Source organism: Montipora foliosa, chromosome 5 (genome assembly GCF_036669935.1).
Source record: "Montipora foliosa isolate CH-2021 chromosome 5, ASM3666993v2, whole genome shotgun sequence".
Lineage (NCBI taxonomy): Eukaryota > Metazoa > Cnidaria > Anthozoa > Scleractinia > Acroporidae > Montipora > Montipora foliosa.
The window spans coordinates 3,144,450-3,164,262 of NC_090873.1; positions in this window are offsets into that span (position 1 = coordinate 3,144,450).

Below are 19,813 nucleotides of genomic sequence, written 5' to 3' on the forward strand. Positions count from 1 at the left end.
TTGGAGGAAACAAACTCTGAAATACAAAACTATATTTCCAGGAAAATTGCTTAAAAGGAAGGTAAGTCCACTGATAAAATATAAAGGTTACATTTTAAAGTATCTTGCTGAACGAACGGCTAAAGACGTTTACCACTCACGTCTCAACAATCGACAGCTTTCTGTTCCCTCAAGTAAGGTTCAATTTACGCATCGTCTTGTAGGATTTGTGAAAATTAAGACTGCTCTTGTTGGTCAAAATGCTAGGACAGCACAGTTAACCTTAAAAAAAAACTGAAATTGAGAAAGGTTTGTTGAACAGAAGTTATGCAATTTTTACATGTGGGGAGTCGTTAATGGGCGTACGGCAGTTTGGACTGAACCGTAATTCGAGCAACTATCGTTAAATGTTCAACTTCCACAAAAACTGAACATTTCGTATTTTCATAGGGCTAAATGGGTTTTCGCAAAACCTATGTTTTTGGTAGCTGTTTACAATAAATTTCCATTCCTAATCTATTCCTCAAAGGATGTGTACTCAATTTTACGTGGAATTCCAAGGTTACAAGAACAAACTTAGGATTAATTAATTAAAGACTGAAACAACGAGGAGGTGGAATTTTGAAGACAAGGTTTTCGTCTCAAATTCTCGACTGGTTAACAAGTTACTGAATTTCAATTTTCTTTTACATTGTCAGACGATTACAAGCAGAACTGGATGGAGCTGGAAGGCTCCAGACTACAAGAATTTTAAATTAGTCAAAGCTTGGACATGCTTGGACATGCCCTGGAAAATAAGGTAATTTCCATAAGTATTATTTAACTGAAGGAATTGACTGCCTGAACTGACTGTTAAATGTTGGGCGTGTTTCTAGAGCGTTTTCCTTCGTGCTAGAACTCGCGCCGGTGGCATCAGACGACGTCCAATTGCGTCATAACTTTCAAGACGGCCGCCATCTTTATCAGCCATCTTGGATTTCTTTAGTTTTCTCAACACGGCTCTGTGTTTAATTTTTTGAACCAATTGTTCAAAAACCATCTAAATTTAACGCAGGCTGGCTAAATAATCAAGCTATTGGCACAGAGGTGTAGACAACAGTGAGGTCAGCGAAGGCCTATTGGTATGATCACAAGAGAGGCCAGGGACAGTACTGAAATGATAAGAGCTAGGTAATTATTCAACGGGTTGTTACCCAACTGAGTGACATGCTCGATGTCTTAATAACTAGACAATAACGAGATTATCGTTCACGTCACCTATTGTCATTAATGCGCCAACCAGAGCCTCATTGGCTGTCGAAACAAAGAGTCTTTTTTTCCTGTGGTTGGCACATTTGAATAACAAAAGCGGTTTTTGTAAACAGATATAACCCTACTGAGCAATTCTTGGTTTTCACATGACGTCACGACCGCCATGTTGGTGCCCAAAACAAAGAAAAGGCGGCCATGTTGGTGCCCCGACCAAATCCTCCGGGAAATTAACTCTATTATTATGCAAATGCTTCCTTTTGTTTTCGTTGAAAAACATGGCTGTTGATCACGTGAGTGAAAACCAGCAATACAATGTTCCCTCGTCAAATCTCCATAGTTCCATCTCCGCTTAGTAGGAACGAGGTACCTCTGTTCTTGGAAAATTACCACTTTTAATAAACCAATTTCGATATATCAAAATTCAGTCCTAAACAAAAGGCATCATCTCGAGGCTCTGGGAATATATATAAGGATTTGTATGAGTTTATTCCCCAGAGCCTCGAGATGATGCCTTTTGTTTAGGACTGAATTTTAATAGATCTAAATTGGTCTATCGAATTAGAATAGACCAATTTAGATATATTAAAATTCAGTCCTAAACAAAAGGCATCATCTCGAGGCTCTGGGAATATATATAAGGATTTGTATGAGTTTATTCCCCAGAGCCTCGAGATGATGCCTTTTGTTTAGGACTGAATTTTAATATATCTAAATTGGTCTATTCTAATTCGATCTGAATTTAGGGGGAAAATGCCGCTCTATGAAGGTGCCTTTGCAATTTTGTCTTTGTTAAATTAATTAATAACTAATTTATAGATTAATGAAATAATTAAATATTTGCCCAACCTACTGCTCTCCACGTCACCTTGAAAAAATTAAATTAAAGGCAAAAAGTGTAGCACGAGCACGCGACTAGTCCTGGACTCCTTGTGTAGTGATTGTTTCCAACTAAAATCTGATTTTAGAGATGGTGGATTTGTTGAGGGTTATGATCTAAAATGACTACCTTTCATTTCACAACAGAAACACTGTTTTCATTGTCTTATGATTGGGGGTGAGAACTTTGGGATTAAATGTCAATACTGGGAGGGGCGTGCGATTAATGAAATAAAGGAACGGTAATTCCCCCTCCCCCCTCCGCCGCTTCCCCGCTTACCCGCCTCCCCTCTCACTTTTCAGCTATTTTATCTTGCTTTGCCAGTAAAAGGGTACCCGGAGAATGTATGTACCTCTAGCGAAGGAGAATTCCACGTTTTCTCGTGGTCATTTTATCAGAGCAAAATGCGACCGGTGACAAAAACAAACTCGCGGTGGTTTGTTTTTTCGACCTTGAGCTTGCTTAGCTTTTTAATGTTTTGATGAAAATTACGTCCAATTCTTATATCGTTCATTTGAATTTTCATATCAAGAAATCAAAGTGTGGACGTTATATGATACAGACTAACAAAGAGAGAAAGTTAAACAAGTCAGCCATTTGCGAGGTAAGAACTTTCTTTTGATTCTTGAGAGATTGGAAGCCATTGCCTGAAGTTGCAGCCCATTTTGCCAACTTTTTTGAGTTTGTTTTTGCCATTTTTTGATGGGAAAGTAGCCAAGAGAAGATAGGAGGCACAATGCAGTGACCTGAACGCCTACCGTGTCCGAGTCAATTTTTCCGACTACCTTTTTACAAATAACGAACCTTTGCAAATGGAGTAAAAAATCTCACAGATTTAAATATAAAGGTGAACTTAGGCTCAAATGCATGACTTCAATAGAAAACCTACTGAATTTTTAAACAGGATTCAGTCAGATATTCAAGAAAAAAGCGCTGAATTTTGCGCACCTTATTTGTAATACAAAATTAGCTTTCCTCGTGTTATAAATTTATAGAATTTTTTTTATCCGTAATAAGTTCATGCGCATAGAAGACAGCCTCGGCAAATTAAGATGTATTCCTACTCCAAGTCTTAGTCTGACGGAACCCGCCCCTCCTTCTCTTCTCTAACCGTTTCTCTTTGCCACTAACCTAAATTCCAGCCACATTTCACAATGAAAAGTTATGACGGTACCTTCTGAGGGTTGGTGCGTCTGCTCCCAGAGGAGAAGGAATTTGCTGAATAAAGTATCTGCAGTGTTTTCTGAGTCAAAGTTTGGACCCCTTGTCAAAAATTCCTGGATCCGCCCCTTATCTAGTCTTTTCACTGCCATAATACCAAAACACTTTCTTCCCTCTTTAAAAGACAAATCTTTCGTTCATGTCTGCCTCCTCTTCAAAGCGAGTCCTAAGTGCGAAGTGTTTGTGATGGAAATTTAATTCTACTTTTCATATGAATGAAAACTAATTTTCATAACAAAAACCTGGCACTTAGACTCTCTTTGAAGAAAAGGCAGACATGAACTCGGAAATGGCCTATTCAGCAAGTTATTAATTTTTTTAGAGTATACTTCAAGAGATCTCTCTGACCTTTGACATTCGCAATCCCACCCTGATCCACCCGTGCACGTGCTGTAATATAGGCAAGCCTAAGAATTGAGAATTTTGACCTTTTCCCCCTTGTTGATTGGATGACTTCTAAGACTTCATTGAAGAAACACAAGAAGTGCTTGTTTTCCCCGTTCTGTTTGCGAGTATTTTAACAGAGTTCTTCGATTTTCTGCTGTCTTTTCATCTGTTTTCTCCATTTAAATTTACAACAGTAGCAGGCGCACGAGTTAATGAAAAATTGGAGAAGGGCAAAATAGGAATAACATGAACTCATGCAATTCAGATGAAATTTTATTTTTATAAGAGAGAAACGAGAACGAGAAGGGCGATTTTAATGTTACAAAGACAACATGGTTTTTCTCCAAGGGTGTTCTATTTAACACTTCTTTTTCTGGTTCGACTCCGGCACAACCATATTTGGCAATCACGTGACCAAAACAAAAAAATGCTTTAAAACTCGGCGAGTTAACTATGTCTGTCACAATTTTTTAACGCAACAGTATGAGAACATTCTAGGACAAAATCTGTAGCATGGATTTTTAAAATGAATTTATTTTTCCAAAAAAAATATGACGTCATAAGACCCTCCTTTGATATACGTTTCAAAATATGAGTTCCATTTTTTGTCCAAACAGAAATTCCATGCAACAGTTTACGAAAAATGATAGGACGGTTACCGTCCAGTGACAAAAACCGCCTCTTCCTTTCCTTTCCTGAGAGTTTTTCACTGAAACGCACGGCAGTGGATGGGTACTAGTTGCGCATGCGCCCTGTGATTGAAGTGATATCAGATGTCCATCGTAAAAGCTATCCATGCAACGTTTTTGTAGAGCTCGTTACTAAAAATCTCCCTTAGCAACCATTGTCTTTCTCTAGTTAAGAGCCACACTTAAATTTCAAGCATCTCCTGTTTAGGATTTGAGCTTTAAGGCCTAGTAATACGGGCAACATAGCCTTGCGAGCAGGCTCTTTTGTAGCCGCTCGCAAGATACGGGCAACATTTTTCGTGCAACTTGTCGTGCAACAATGTTGCGTTGCAAGTTGAGATGGTTTGTTGCGCGTATTGCCACCTTCTTACGCAACACATTTTTATGTTGCAAAAAGTAGACGTCGCTTTTACTTTTTTGCAACATAAAAATGTGTTGCGCAAGAAGGTGGTAATACGCGCAACAATCTCAGCTTGCAACGCAACATTTTTGCGCGACAAGTTGCACGAAAAATGTTGCCCGTATTTTTTGTCGTTTTTGAATGTTCGTTTTTGCGATCTTTTCAGAGCAATCGGTTGTGTTAAGGGACATTTGCTTCTTTTTAGAAAATACTGGCATAATGATGAAAATCTCCAACAAAATGTTTTGAAATTTTTGGCAACTTCTGAGCTCCATTGTTAAATTTCAAGCAGTCATTTTTTTGCAAATACGAGTTTTCTTTGAGCTCTTTTTGTCATTCGTTTGAAGCACTTTTTTGAGACTTTTTCAGCGCAATCGGGAGAGGCCGAACCCGCCTTGCGTATATGTAGTATGGAACAAGATTCTATTCATTTGGATTTGCTTATTTAAAGTGCTCCATTAAGATAGGTCACCTACAAACTGTTCCTTATACACCCTACCCTCCAAAGCTGCAATTATCCGTGCCAGATGTGTTAAGTTGAAAATTCTCTGCCATTAAAAATCGAACTGATCAGAAATGTAGTGCACACATCGTTGGCATAAAATTAAATTATACTTTACAGGCGAAAGGAGCTAAATCCAAAACAAACGCACCAAAAAACACCACTCCCACTGTACCCTTTGATAAGTTGTCATTTCTGGTGGGGCTGCGATTTTTCTTTACAGCAGAAATAAAGACTTCATTTCCTTTAGAAACCCTGCGGGATCAGATCGCTCCTTGTGCATTAATATTCCACTCATCCTGTCAAAAAGCTAAATCGCAGGTTAAAGTTTAAATTAATAACTTGACGACAGTAAAGACTTTTGTAGGAAGAGAATTAATGCGAGTCGAACATCGATGGTTACAGTATGAGAGAGGGGTGACAAGGTAGTGACAAAGTTTTCCACCACCCCACTCCTTAGGTTGCGAGGATCTGTTAAATTTGTTACCAATGACTTTCTGTCGACACTTATCCCCGGCCTTGATATAAAAATTTGCTAAGTTAATATTGAAAGAAAACCGTGCACTTTGCAAGGGCATGGTCGCACTAGATAGGACACTAGGACATGGGAATCCAAAAAAAAGATAATTACAAACATGTTGGGGTTACCCCTTTCAGCGCCTTCCGCACAGAGTAATTCCAGCGCCTGCATTGTTACCTTTTTGTTTCCATTTCCCGAGTTGTATTAGTTATTATTATTTGTTAATTTAGGCCCGTTTCAAACGTCGAACTTTTCATGTGCCGAATCTAATGCAAATGAGAAAATCTATTGTTTTCGCTCATTTGCATTAGATTCGGCACATGAAAAGTTCGACGTTTGAAACGGGCCTTACAATTTTTAAATCGAATTTTTGGGTACCCTCGTCTTTTACGCGCACCTGCGACCCACGGCTTTTAGTCGCTACCTGCGAACCGCGACATTTGGCAACACTCGCACTTGTTTGTCCTCTCTGTTGTTTGCTTGAAGTGTTGTCTTCGTTTACACTCCTGGTGACACGCCATTATTGTAGCAGTCGCAATTCGCAAAAAAAAAAAGAGCGAAAACTCATAGGCATAATGAAAACGAGTAATGGCATCTTGTTTAATGCTTTTGACCACTTTTTAAAATTAATATGTATTATGAACTTTAGGCAACTTGTTTCTCAAATCAGAGCACCTTTTTTGCCAATTTTACCGACAAATTATTTGCAGTGTCCTTTTTACTTATTTTAGAGACTTTTGCCCAAATTTAAGGAGGCTCAAACTAGTTTCAACACTTTAAAAGAAGAGTATGATTAGAAGGATTAACTCTACAACATTGTTTCACCAAGCAGCTATGTTATGGTTTCATTTAAAACAGCAATTATTATGTAACAAAATGCGCTCAATAGCGTGACATATGGTTTGTCAAATAAAACACGCCATATTTCGTCTTTAAATGCTTATATCTCCAAAACGAACTCAGTGATCCCCCGTTTTATTGCTGCAAAGTTATAAGCATATTTTCAGCTATCTTCAGATGGAAATGGCTCTGAATCTCCTCCAGAGAATTTTTTTAACCTTGCAAAGAGTTTCATCATAGCCTAATGATCACTTTCCAGCAATAAAAAAAATGGTGGCACTCAGTTCGTTTTCGAGATATAAGAGTTTCCGTACAAAACAAAGGGATGTTTTAGATGTTCTCCCTGTTGCTATGGTAACCTATTACTTCACAATAATGAGTGCATCAAATGGTGCTGCAAATGGTACCACAAAATTACCGTTTAGAGAAAATGTTGTTGAAGAGACAATCCTTGTAATAAAACTGTCTCTCGAACTGAAGTTGTTGAAAGTGGTGGCCTGATTTATGGCTAAGGATACTCTGCATTCTTTTGCTCGATTGCTCTTTAGTTCATGATATCGGGGGCAACTGTTCTCAGTTTCCATTCTCAGTTGACCTTTATGAAAGCTTTCAACACTTCACGTGGATGTCTAGTCGCCTCACAACTTTCAAAGATGGGTGCCATCTTATTTTATCAGCCATCTCCTCTGTGTTTCATTTTTAGTCAAATTCTAAATTGAACGCCGAGTGGCTAAATTAACCAAATTTAATAGGAAAACTGTAAAATTATCGGGAAAAAAAAAACGAATTCTAATTTTTGCTCTAAAAATTGGGAGGAAAGTGAGGATAGAGAGAGCCAAGTGGAATGATCAAAAGACAAGGACTGGACAATCAGGGATGGTAAGAGCTTTTTAATGATTCATCGAGTTGCTACCCAACTGAGGGATTCGCTCGTTGTCTTACCAACTAGACTCTTATGCAATAGTATGTTCCCTACTCATTCTTCGCCACTTTGCATGGCAGACTACAGTGTATCTCTCTTCTTTGATGATTAGCTCTTGTAATTCGATTCCATATGCATTTAGTGGGAAAAAAGTCCCTCTATGAAGGTGTCTTCAGTGATTTTTTTGTTTGGACGTTTAATTACTTAATTCTTAATTAACTGATAAATGAAATAATTAAGTATTTGCCATTAACTTGAAAGCACCGAATTTAACAACTGTTTTGTTTAAGGTTAGGAGCGGAAGTGACTACCTTTAATTTCACACCAGCAACGCTGTCCTATTGTCTCTTGACTGGGGGAGAGAACTTCAAGGTTATAAAATGAGTTACACAATGAGTTAAATTTATCGGTTTTTTTCCGTGTCGGGAAACGTCTTTCCTGTCAGTCCCCTGCTAAGTAGTGTCTTCGTGCGTAGAGTCTTCATTGCGTATTTTTGGTAGGTTTTAGGGAGTAGTAGAAATGCGTAGATTTTATCCGCTGGACACAGTACAATATTTAATTAGCCCGCAATGGCGTCGACAATCATTGTAACGCGAATGGCGTTGTGGTGGATCTAAATAATGAAACGGCAATTGGATAAACAAGACAGGCGGTGAAAAATAAATATCTGGAATCTGAAAAGCGACGAGTAATGGGTTTTGTTAACAATTGCGTCTTTTGCTCGTTGAGCGGTTGCAAAGTGGGCTGTATTTCCCATAGTTTACTAATGTGATGTTATGTGCAACACTGAAACCAAATGGAAAATTCTATGGTAACTTTTTCTGGTTGAATATGGCTTTAACAAATTCAGAAAAGGAATCGAATACCTCGAGTGGATCCTTGTTGTCTGGCTATTTATATTTATTTGCACTAAACTCTGCATTGTCTTCGGGCAAAAAAACAATTTGAAATTTGTCTAATTCTCTCGACCCGACAGATGAAATATAAATATTCAGTTGAATATTACAGCAAAATTAAAGAAAACGAAAGACGGAAGTTTCTTGACATAAAAAGTACGTTGTTTAATTCTGAAAGTGATGAATTATTAACATTCTTCCCTGTAGTTCATTCGATGTAAACAAGAAACTTGACAAAAGGTGATCACGTGCACCTTATGTTACCTATCACGTGATCAATTTCTTCCTTTTGACCGAACATCATGACCTTAATCAGAGACTGCAGAAATTTTAGTGTTTTTACGACCGATTGTCACTAATCTTTCGCCGAGAATTCGAAATTCAGAATTTTATGCGAAAAGTGTTTTTTTTTTTCGTCATCTGTCTTTAGGCGCCTTTTACTTTTAACTCTCGGCTTTTGCGATACAATTTGGTGAAAACGTTAAGCCAAAAAATGTTTTGACCTGGCAACAGATTAGACTGAAAAGAAGAGGAAACAACATGTTCAGTCCTTCCTTAGTGTGTGGAATAAACGCTTGCTTAGTACAACTGCAAGACATGCATGACATGCAGGAAAACGTCCATCAGAGCAATTTGCAGTTAGTTCTTTTGGCAGACTATTTAACTTAAAAACGAGTGAGGTTTACTCAAGAGCGTGTTTTTTAATCTTTGAACTGAATTTATTACCAAAGCTTAAAAAAGTAAAGGACCTCAAAACGGGACAGGACATTACAAAATAATTCAACATGTGTACGAGTGAGCTAAAGGGCCACTGCTGGCAGGACTTCTGGATTTCAATACCACCCAACACTTACCACAGGAAACCCAGTTTACACTCTTGGAGCGTCTAGTTAGGAAAATAGCCCAAGAATCTGTTCATTTTTTAGCAACTTTTGAGCACCCTTTTTAAATTTCAAGCACTTAAAAAAAAAGATTCGAGCTTTATTTGAGCAACGTTTTCTGCTTTTTCAAAGCAATTGGGTCAAGAGCAGGAAAAATTCTTTGGTTAAAAAATACGGCATCATTTTGAAAATAACTTAGGAAATATTTCAATTTTTAGTAACTTCTAGGCACAATTTTAAAATTTCGATGCTCTTTTTTGCAAATTCAAGCTTTATTTGAGCTCTTTTTTGTGATTTTGAAAGGACGTTTTTGCAATTTTTCTAGAGCAACTGGGTGAAGCGTACAGAAAATACGTTGGTAGAAAAAATGGCCCGATTATGAAAGTCTTGAGTACCATTTTCAAATTGGCTAGCACGGCAAATTCGAGACTTGTTAGAGCACTTTTTTTGTCATCTTTACAGCACTTTTTTGCATTTTTTAGGAGCAATCAGGTGTGGCGTTGTGTCAGTTCTTCTTTTGGTAAAAAAGTAGGCATAATTTTGAAAATATCCAAGGAAATGTTTCAAGATTGTAAGCAACGTTTAACCCTTTTTAATTGTAGCAGCAAGGACCAACGTAATGAAAAAGAAGCGATGGATGCTGATGAAGGATCTAATCAGCGTGTAACTTTTTTAACAAATTAAACGAGAAGTGAAATGCTGATCAAACAGTGAAGGAATATCAGTTGTATTTACCAGTATTTCGAAAGGCACTGTCTTTCTTCATCAAGGCGTTAGACTTTTACAAGAAATGGTTTTTGACGTTACAATTTGAACTCAAAAATTGTTTGCAATACGATACAGCGAAATACCGTTAAAATGAAAATTGAGGAACAAGGGAGAGAACAAAGTAATAACTACGAGAACATTAGAAAAGAACTGGATAAATACGAAAGTGCAACGTTATATACAAAAAGATAAATGAAAGAAAATAGCGTATGATTACATCTGGTCTTTTTTATTCAAGGCCTGAGGGTTAAAGGGTGCTACCCCTGGTTATAAGATGGCTCCAAGATATCACAGCACTTATGTACAAGGTCAAACATGGTCTCGTATCTGATTGCGTTTCCGATCTATTTGTCCGAAAAGATTCTACTCATTCGCTGCGGAATAGTGACTTCATATTACCACGTTTTAGAACTACACGTATGTTACAATTTTATTTTGTACACAAGCTTCTCCTGTAAATAGTCAAATTCTGTAAGTACCATATTTTAATTAATTAATTATATTAGTGTCCCCAATTAGTCCATCTGGGCAAAACACATACTTTAAGCGCTTTTACTTACTTTTACTTTTTCTATGAAGCAGAAGGAGTAATAGTAGGAAGAGAATTTCATCTTCGTCCGTCACTTTGGAAACCTTGCTCGTCCTATTCTCCTGCGAGTTTTTTTCTGGAGCTAACTGCGCTTGCGTCTGTCACTTCTCTTATGCTTTTGCAACATGTGTGGAGGTCGTTATGCTTGTGCTTATGCTTATGTCGCAGTGTAAACCAGGCTTAAAGATAGATTCATACGGGCTGAGTTTTGATGACCTGGGCTGAAGTTAATTTTTAAGCTAGAATAACGTCCGTAAATTACTTTCTCGGCTAGAGCCTTTTATTATTTAGAATAATTCACTAATTAGAATTTGCAATTGCCCTGTCTTTTACTCTGATTGGAATACCAACGGTATTCTAAAGCCAAGCATTTGAAAGATGATCATAACAACTTTTCATCTCCCCTCATTTTACAGAATAGGTACAAGATGAAAAGTTCGCCCTCTCGAGTATTGTGGACTACCCTTCGCATTCAACAATTTATGGAAATCACACAAGGACAAATTTGTTCAGTGTGAATGACTTTGATAAAAAAAAGTTTCTCGGCTAAAATACTTAGTGTCAAAAAAAAAGTTTCCACAGGCGAATAGCTACTAATGATTTCCTTTGTAATATTGGAATAAAAGATGACCCCACAACTGCAGAAAACGGAAAGCTCAGCCACTTGTTCTGGTCTCGTTCAAAAGTAACCCGCTTGTGGACCTCCTTAATGCATCGTCTTAGCTTATTCCAAATTATTTTAGAGAATTACCAACTTAAATTCTCCACTGCCTTTAGGACTAGTACCCGATCCCTTTAATAATAACTATAAAATACATCGTTTTTGCCTCCTGTTAGCCAGGTATTATTATGGTTTTGCAAAAGCAAAAAGGATGTGCCTCAGCTAAATGTGTTATATCTTAAAATGATTTGTGATATCGAAAGAAAAGCTGGCGCGTCACAAAAAAGTGGAAAGACTTAAGGACGGTGCCTACTCTTGTTATTGCGCATACGTTCTGCGCATCTCCAGATACTCGGATTTCCTATCGCCGATGCTTACTAAAGCAGGGATATTTTTGCGCGGATTAAAACTATGCAGATAAAATAGACCTTCGTAAGTACTCTTGATATCTAAAAAGATAATTGGGGGTTACCATGCATTCTTTAGAGATAATTGAGCTTAAATTTGTGAAAGAACGCCACACATTGCTTTGTATTTTAAAACTTTTTACAAATATTGTTCATGAATTATCTTTGAAAAATGCGTGGTTAACCCCAATTTTCTTTTTGGATTTCAATAACACTTGTTAAGATCTACCTTTCCTGCATAATAACAAATCGGGGCAAAAATGCCTTTAAATTAGTAGGCACCGTCCTTAAGGAGGCTAAGGTTTTTTCGTTGCTATAATGTTTGTGAAACGATGAAAGATTCCAAAGGATATTTCATAGTATAGGCAAACTATAAATATCTTTGCAACTCTATTGTTGGGTAATACTTTAAGAACACTTATGACGTCATATCAGTTACCTTGGCAACACGCCAGATTCACTAATGGCTCTCTAAAATTCAGTTTTTAAAAATTATCGGTGACCTACTGTTCCGTTGAGCAAGAGACCAAACACGCCAATTCGGAGAAAGAACCGTATTTAATTTAACAAGACAATTCGATCTAAAATACAAAGAAATTGCGTTGCCACTCGGCCTTACAAATGTTCAGAAGAAACAGAAAATTAACGCAAATAACCTTAGAAACTAACTGAAAACTTACTTATTGACTGTCTCCGTAATTGACGTACACTGTAGCAAACGGTCCGATAAAACTTTAGCGAATCACTGGTTAGCAATTACAATAACTGGTTAGCAAACATGATGAACAACTGGTTAGCTTGGTGGTTTCTGCACAACTGAAAATCTTAGATTACGCGACTTTAAATCAAACGCTCTACGCGACGAGCCTTGCGACATATAAATTCAAGTGGAGCGCGCGCGCAACATTAAACGTAAACAGCGCACGCGTTTAACCTTAACTAATAAAGACAAAGCTGAATGTTCAGCGACACACCTACCGTTTTTATTTCTTTGTTGGAAATCTCCCTAAATTCTTTAACTTCTTAGACAGTATGACAAAAAGTTATCTAGTAGAATTTAAGATACATCGAAGAGGGGTGTTTTATAGTTTACAGAAAATTGTACTGAATAACTTTCCCCGAACCTTTTTTATTTCAAGTGCCATCGTGAATGATATGTGCATGCAAAAAATCAAGATAGGTCACCGAGCAAAATTTCGAGATAAAGACAATTTTTTCCGTAGGTTTTAGTTCCGGTTTGCGCGAGTTTACGTCGTATTTTCACTTCTGATGTGTTGCGCGCCTAAGTTTTTGATTCATTCAGCTGACGCGTGTTTCTTTGTTATGGCGTGTGTAGGTTACGCGCGCGCGCGTGCAGCTAAAAACCCTTTCCAGGTTCGAGGTGGCCAAACACAGTTTTCGCGCGCGCTCTTGCTAACGCAATGCAGCGCGCGCGCAAGGATTACAAAAAAAATAAACATGGCTTCAATACTGCAATCATTTTATTTACTCGATGCTTCCGATATCTGTACTATTTTTCTTCATAATTGAACAAAGTATTTTGATGGTTCTAGTCTTCTATGAGAAATGTACGTTAGAAAAGGTAACAATGCAAAGAACGCAGATTTTTCTTTGTTATCGAACCAGCTAAATGCAGTGCATGCGTAGTAAGTTCAAAAACTGCGACAGCTTTCTCGGAAATACACCTATTTCTCGAGAACCATTCGTTAGGATTTAACGAAATTTGGCACGAAAATACTTTAAGAAATAAGTAACTGGAGTATTGAAAAAAATTGGGTATAAATACTCCTAGTCGCTTCATGCTACGGAATCCGGAGTTAAGCGCCGGCCTGATGTTGCCTTCTGGCTCGTAACCAGTGACTTTACTTTTTATAAACTATATACAAATACAAGAACAACTTTTGTAATTCAGAATATTGCTGACTAAGAGAATAAAATTAAAACCTGTTTTTCATGAATGCCGTGTCAGAATTAATTTGCAACCGTCCAAAGCTACTCAGAGATGTTGCTTGTCTGTTCCAAAGGACTCACCACCACTGTAACTAAAGTTTCTTTTATAATAGTAAGTAGGTGCCAAGGGAAAAGCTGCAAGCACGTAACTTGTAAGGAGTAACCAAAATATGCCAAACCCCCGTTCCTTTGTAGCTAATTTTTCGGCCTTGATTTTGCTGGGAAAGGATGTCGGGATTTCATTTTATGTTCTGGCGCTGCTTTTTGGGCCATGTTGCTTGCTGGAATTTAACAGGCAGGGCCTCATCTAAAATTGCTGTCTTTAATTTCACATCAGGAACACTGTCCTATTGTCTCATGATTAAGGGATAAAATGTTAAAAAATGTATTCACTGTATTAAGAGACAGTGACAGCTATCTTATTTTTCAAACTTAAGCATTTTACAGATACTTAATTTACTATTATTAATAATTATTAAGTATGTAAGTAATATGATGTTATTATTACGATGTATTTTAGGTTGTGCGTTTACACGATTCCTAAGAACTTTTACTTTACTGTAAGCAAACCACCCCTTCCACCATTTCTCTCCATCCTCCCTCTCTCTTCACCAATGTTTTAAGGAAAAATTAACCAGGGAAGTAGTCGACTGCATTGGGCTACCTAATTCGCATGGTTATCTTACCAAAAAAATGTGACCGGTGACAAAAACAAACGCTTGGTGGTCTGGTTTTTCAACCCTTTTCAATCTTTACAGTTTTTGATGAAAATTGTTTCAAATTCGTAAACTTTTATTTGAATTTTCAGAACAAGAAATCAAAGTGTGGCTAACAAAGAGAGAAAGTTAAACAAGTTTAATATTATAGTAGGATCACATACATAAGCAAATAACAATCAACTGCGGTTTATTCTGTCCGTGAAGTGAGTCTTTTCCTCTCCCACCCTCCCATTTGATCTAATAGGGTTATCTTCTCGATCGCATTATTATCAGTACTTGTAGTTCTTAACGGTGGCTCATCTCCTACTGATACATTGTTGTCACATATATGTACATATGTATCTATATATTATCATTTTTATTGAAACTCCTTTAGGGAGAAGTGTTGACGACGCCAAGCCTTCAGTTCCGTACTGAAGCGATGCCGGGGTTGCCCTTGCTTGGGTGATAAACGATGGCACGTCCACTTCTCCTTGATGGCCCAACCTTCTAGGAGCTTGGCATAGGTACACGCTGCTCAGGGCAGCTGTGCTCCGTACTCAACCAGTTATGCCACTCGCTGATACTAGCTTAGCCCCAGTGACTGGCCTCGCAGTGGCAGGTGGCACTCGGGTCCTGGATGACACTTTATCCCCAGCCTTTTTCCTCCCACTAATACTGTGTCTTTCAACTGTGTGTGACATTAACGATATTCAATCATTTTCTTTTGTCCAGGAATGCTAGAAGTTAGGAGCAAGGTGAGGATAGAGTGAACCAACTGGAATGATCCAAAGACAAGGACGGGAAACTAGGATGGTAAGAGCTTTTTAATTATCCAACGAGTTTCTATCCAACTGAGTGATTCGCTCGATATCGGAAAAACTTGACAGTAATGCGATAGTATATGTTCCATACACAACTATCCACACTTTGTACTCAGCGTACTAGTGTCTCTCTCTTCTTTGAAATTTAGCACTTTTTATTCTAATTCGCTCTGAATTTAGTGGAAAAAGCCATTCTACAAAAGTGCCTTTGCTTGTGTGACAAATTAATAATTACAGCTGTACAGTGTAATCAATAGATCAATGAACTAATTAAGTAAATGTAGTTTCCCTTAACTTCGTCTATCCACATCCCCTTGAAAAAGTTGAAAGCACTGAATCCAGCAACAGGTTTCATCTACAGTAGAATCAGTGATCCTGGCTTTGGTTGGGGTTTGGATCAGAAATGGCTATCTTCCATTTGCCATCAGGAACACCATCCTAATGTCTCATGATTTAGGGTGAGAAATATGGCGTTTAAATGTCAAGATTGGAGTGGCGTGCAATCAGTAACTTCATAAATGACAGTAAGCCCCCACCTCTCCCCTGTTTCCACGCTTTCCTCTCTCTTGAGTTATTTTCTTTCCCTTTACCAGAAAAAAAGGTATTCGGAAAAAGGATGTTCCCCTGTAGAGAAGAAAACTGCTATGTGATCGCTGTTTATTGATGGGTGTGTCATTTTACCAAAAAAAAAAAAAAGTGACCGGCGACAAAAACAAACGCATGGCGGTGGTTTGGTTTTCCAACCCTGCTCAACCTTTCACAGTTTCTGATGAAAATTTGTATCAAATTCTTAAATTTTTTATTTGAATTTTCAGATGAAGAAATCAAGGAGTGGGCGTTCAAATATAGGCTAACAAAGAGAGAACGGCAAACAAGGCTGCCCACTTTGCGAGGTAAGAACTTTTAATATTTATTCTTGTACGATTAGAAGCCTGAAGTTACCGCTTTTTTGTCCTGAAGGCCTACATGTATGTCGTTTTTTTTTTCCGACTACTTTCTTACAAATAAGAAACCTTGATAAACTAAGCAAAAATCTCAGATTTAATTAGAATTAGGAGATAAACTCGGGCTTAAATACCACAAGCACTAAACTCCCCTGAAGTACAAAGTACATTGCTGATTTAGGGAGATGAATTAAATAATTCAGTCACAATTTGAAATAAAAAAATACTAAATTTGTGCACTACATAGAAATACAGAGTTATCTTTATTAAGGTTATAAATTCATGGGCAATTCTTTTATTTGAAACATGTTTTACATGATTATACAGCTTTATAATGCACATGCATGTAGAAGACAACCTCCGCAAATTGAGATGACCTGTTTTACCAAGGCAAAGCCTTCGTCTGACAGAAACGGCATGTTTAAGAAGGCGGTTTTTTTCTCAGTTATAGCGAGGGCTACAGGTTAGAGTAGGGAATTCTTGACTTTAAAGCTAAGACAAGGTTTTCCTTGTGATGTATTTTTGGAGATATTAGTTTTTCGTCCTTTGCCTAGATATCAAAGTTAAGACCTTATGGAAATAGTTTCTCAATGTGTGGGTGACCTCGCCGAAGACCTTGCGGTTCACAAAGCTCTTTCATTTTGTTTCTGAGTCATATTCCACAAAGATAAAAAAGAACTCTACTAATGGAGATATTATAGTCTACTCTCAATTTATTTATTGTTGATAGAATTTCCATTTTGGGTAGATTGTATAAAATTCATATGTACAGTGTATTTTACAAATGCGATTATGAATTAATGGCAATAGGCAGAGGTCTAGGGACAATTCTTTGATAAAGAAGGCATGTACGCATGCCGGATTAACACTCCTATATGGGGAATCAGCAGATGGTTCAACAAAACAGGAACGACCGTATATCCCTTTTAAAGATACCATACAGATAGGAAATTCTCAAGTCTAGAGTGGTATGGCCCTTGAATCATTGAAGGACAATAATTGTCCTTACTTTTTGCTAAAAAAAATAGGCATAATTGTGATAATCTCTGAGTAAGGTTTTAAGATATTTAGCAACTTTTAAAAGGGCACTGTCATGCTTAATTTGCTCTTTTTACGTCAAAAATGGGTAAAATCTAAATTCGTACTTCAGCACACACCTACAACATTCCTAATAATCCACTGACAAGATATGAATTATAAATATATGGAACAAAGAGCTATCCGTATACAATTTTTGGTGTCTTTTTAAAGACACTCTCTCCAAAATTTAAAAAAACTGGCCCGTTTTTTCAAGTTTCAATCCCTTTCCATCCTCTCTATCCTTGGCTGCAAAGAACAAAGAATAGCTTCAGTGCACTTCAGTGGTCATTGGCAACAAAATTACAGTATTGTATTTTGGTTTTCATTGATGCAAGGACGTCCTTAGTGTTTTGAAGTTTGATTGAAATAGCGTGACAATGCCCCAATTTTATTTCAAGCACTTTTTTTTGTCATCTTTCAAGAACTTTTTGCAACAAGAAGTCTATGAACGAAAATAAAATAAGAAAAAATAAGAATAATAATTATGAAAAATCGCCAAGTAACACATTTCTCAACTTTTGACCATCCTTTTGAATTTCAAGCACTTTTTCTTTGAAAATGGGGACAGTATTTGGAAACTTTTTGGAATGTTTTCAGAGTAATTGGATGATGTGTATGACAAATTCTTTGATAAAAAGAAAAAGGCCCAGTTGTGAAAATCTCCAGGAGGTTTGAAAATTTGTAGCCACATTCGATCACCATTTTTAAATTTCGAACGCTGCTATTTGGAAAGTTGGAGCTGTATTTGGGCATGTTTTGTGGTGTTTTCAGAGCAGTTGAGCGACGCATGTGGAAAATCTCTTAATAAAAAGAAACAGGTCCAATTATAAAAATCTCCAAGGGAATGTTTGAAAATTTGTAGCAACCTTTGATCATTACTCTTTTTAAATTTCAAGCAATGCTTTTAAACTGGAGCTGTACTGCTCATGAATTTGGACACTTTTGCAATGCTTTAAGAGAAACTGGGTGACTCGAATGGAAAATTCTTTTTTAAAAGAAACGGGCCCTGAGTAAGTCATGAAAATTTCCACGGGAAAGTGGATATGTTTGGAAATTTGTATTAACGTTTAATCACCAGTTTTAAATTTCAAGCACTGTTTTTTTTTAATCGAGGCTTTATTTGCACATATTTTTAGAGCAATTAGCTGATGCATATGGAAACTTCTTTCAATTGGTAAAAACAAAAATGATCCAAATCATGAAAATCTGGAAAAAAAATTGCAGCAACGTTTCACTACCATTTTTAAGTTTGAAGCACCTTTTTTGACAGTCAGAGCAATTAGGTGACACGTATGGAAAAATCTTCGTTAAAAAGAAACAGGCCCAAGCGAATGTTTGAAAAGTTTTGCATAATTTGATCACCATTTCTAAGTTTCAAAACTCTCTTTGTAAAAGTTGGGGCTGTATTTCAATTTTTTTTAGAGCAATCTGGAAAATTGCTTGGTAAAATGAAATACTCATAAAGATCTGCAAGGGAATGTGTGAACATTTGTAGGGACCAAATCTCCAAGAGAATGGTTGAAAATGTGTAGCCATATTTGATAACCATTTTTAAATTTCAAGCATTGTTGTTTTCTAAGTTGGAGCTGTATTGGATACGTTTTGTAATGTTTTGGACAATTCGGTAACACAAAAAGAAAGAGGCCCATTTTACAAAATCTCCAAGGCAATGTTTGAAACTTTTTTGTTGATACAAAGGGAAATTTCTCTTGTAATAAGAAAGAGGCCCATGTTAAAAAATCTCCAAGGCAATGTTTGAAATTTTGTTCAAGCACTGTTTTTATGGAAGTTGGAGCTGTATTTAGGACCTTTTTGTGATATCATACTTTTACAGCAATTAGTTAATGCATATGGAAAATTCTTTCTTAAAATGAAATGGGCCCTGAGTAAGTCATGAAAATTTCCACGGGAATGTGGATATTTGTAGCTACATTTAGTCTTCAATATTTTAAATTTCAAGCACTGTTTTCGTTTAACTTGGAGCTGTATTTGGACACTTGGTGATCTTATTACAATAATTTTAGTGACACGTGTGGAAGCTTCTTTAATAAAAAGGAAGAGGCCCTACTATAAAACATCTCAGAGCCTGGGAATGTAAAGGGGCAACTTTTGCATTATTATTAGAGCAATTGACTTATGCATATGGAAAATTCTTTGTTAAAAAGAACCTGGGCCATTCATGAAAATCTCCAAGGTAATTCATATCTGAAAATTTGTATTAACATTTTAATTCCAGTTTTAAATTTCAAGCACTGTTTTTTTTAATTGAAGCTATATTTAAGACACTTTTTGCAGTATTAATTTTTTAGTCAACTGGGTGATGTATTTACATTTTAATTCCAGTTTTAAATTTCAAGCACTTTTTTTTTTAATTGAAGCTATATTTAAGATACTTTTTGCAGTATTAATTTTTTAGACAACTGGGTGATGCATGTGGAACTTTTTTTTTTTGTAAAAAGAAACAGACCCAATTGATTATCAACTGTTCATAGGATTGTTTGACAACGTTTTTAGATTACATGCACTG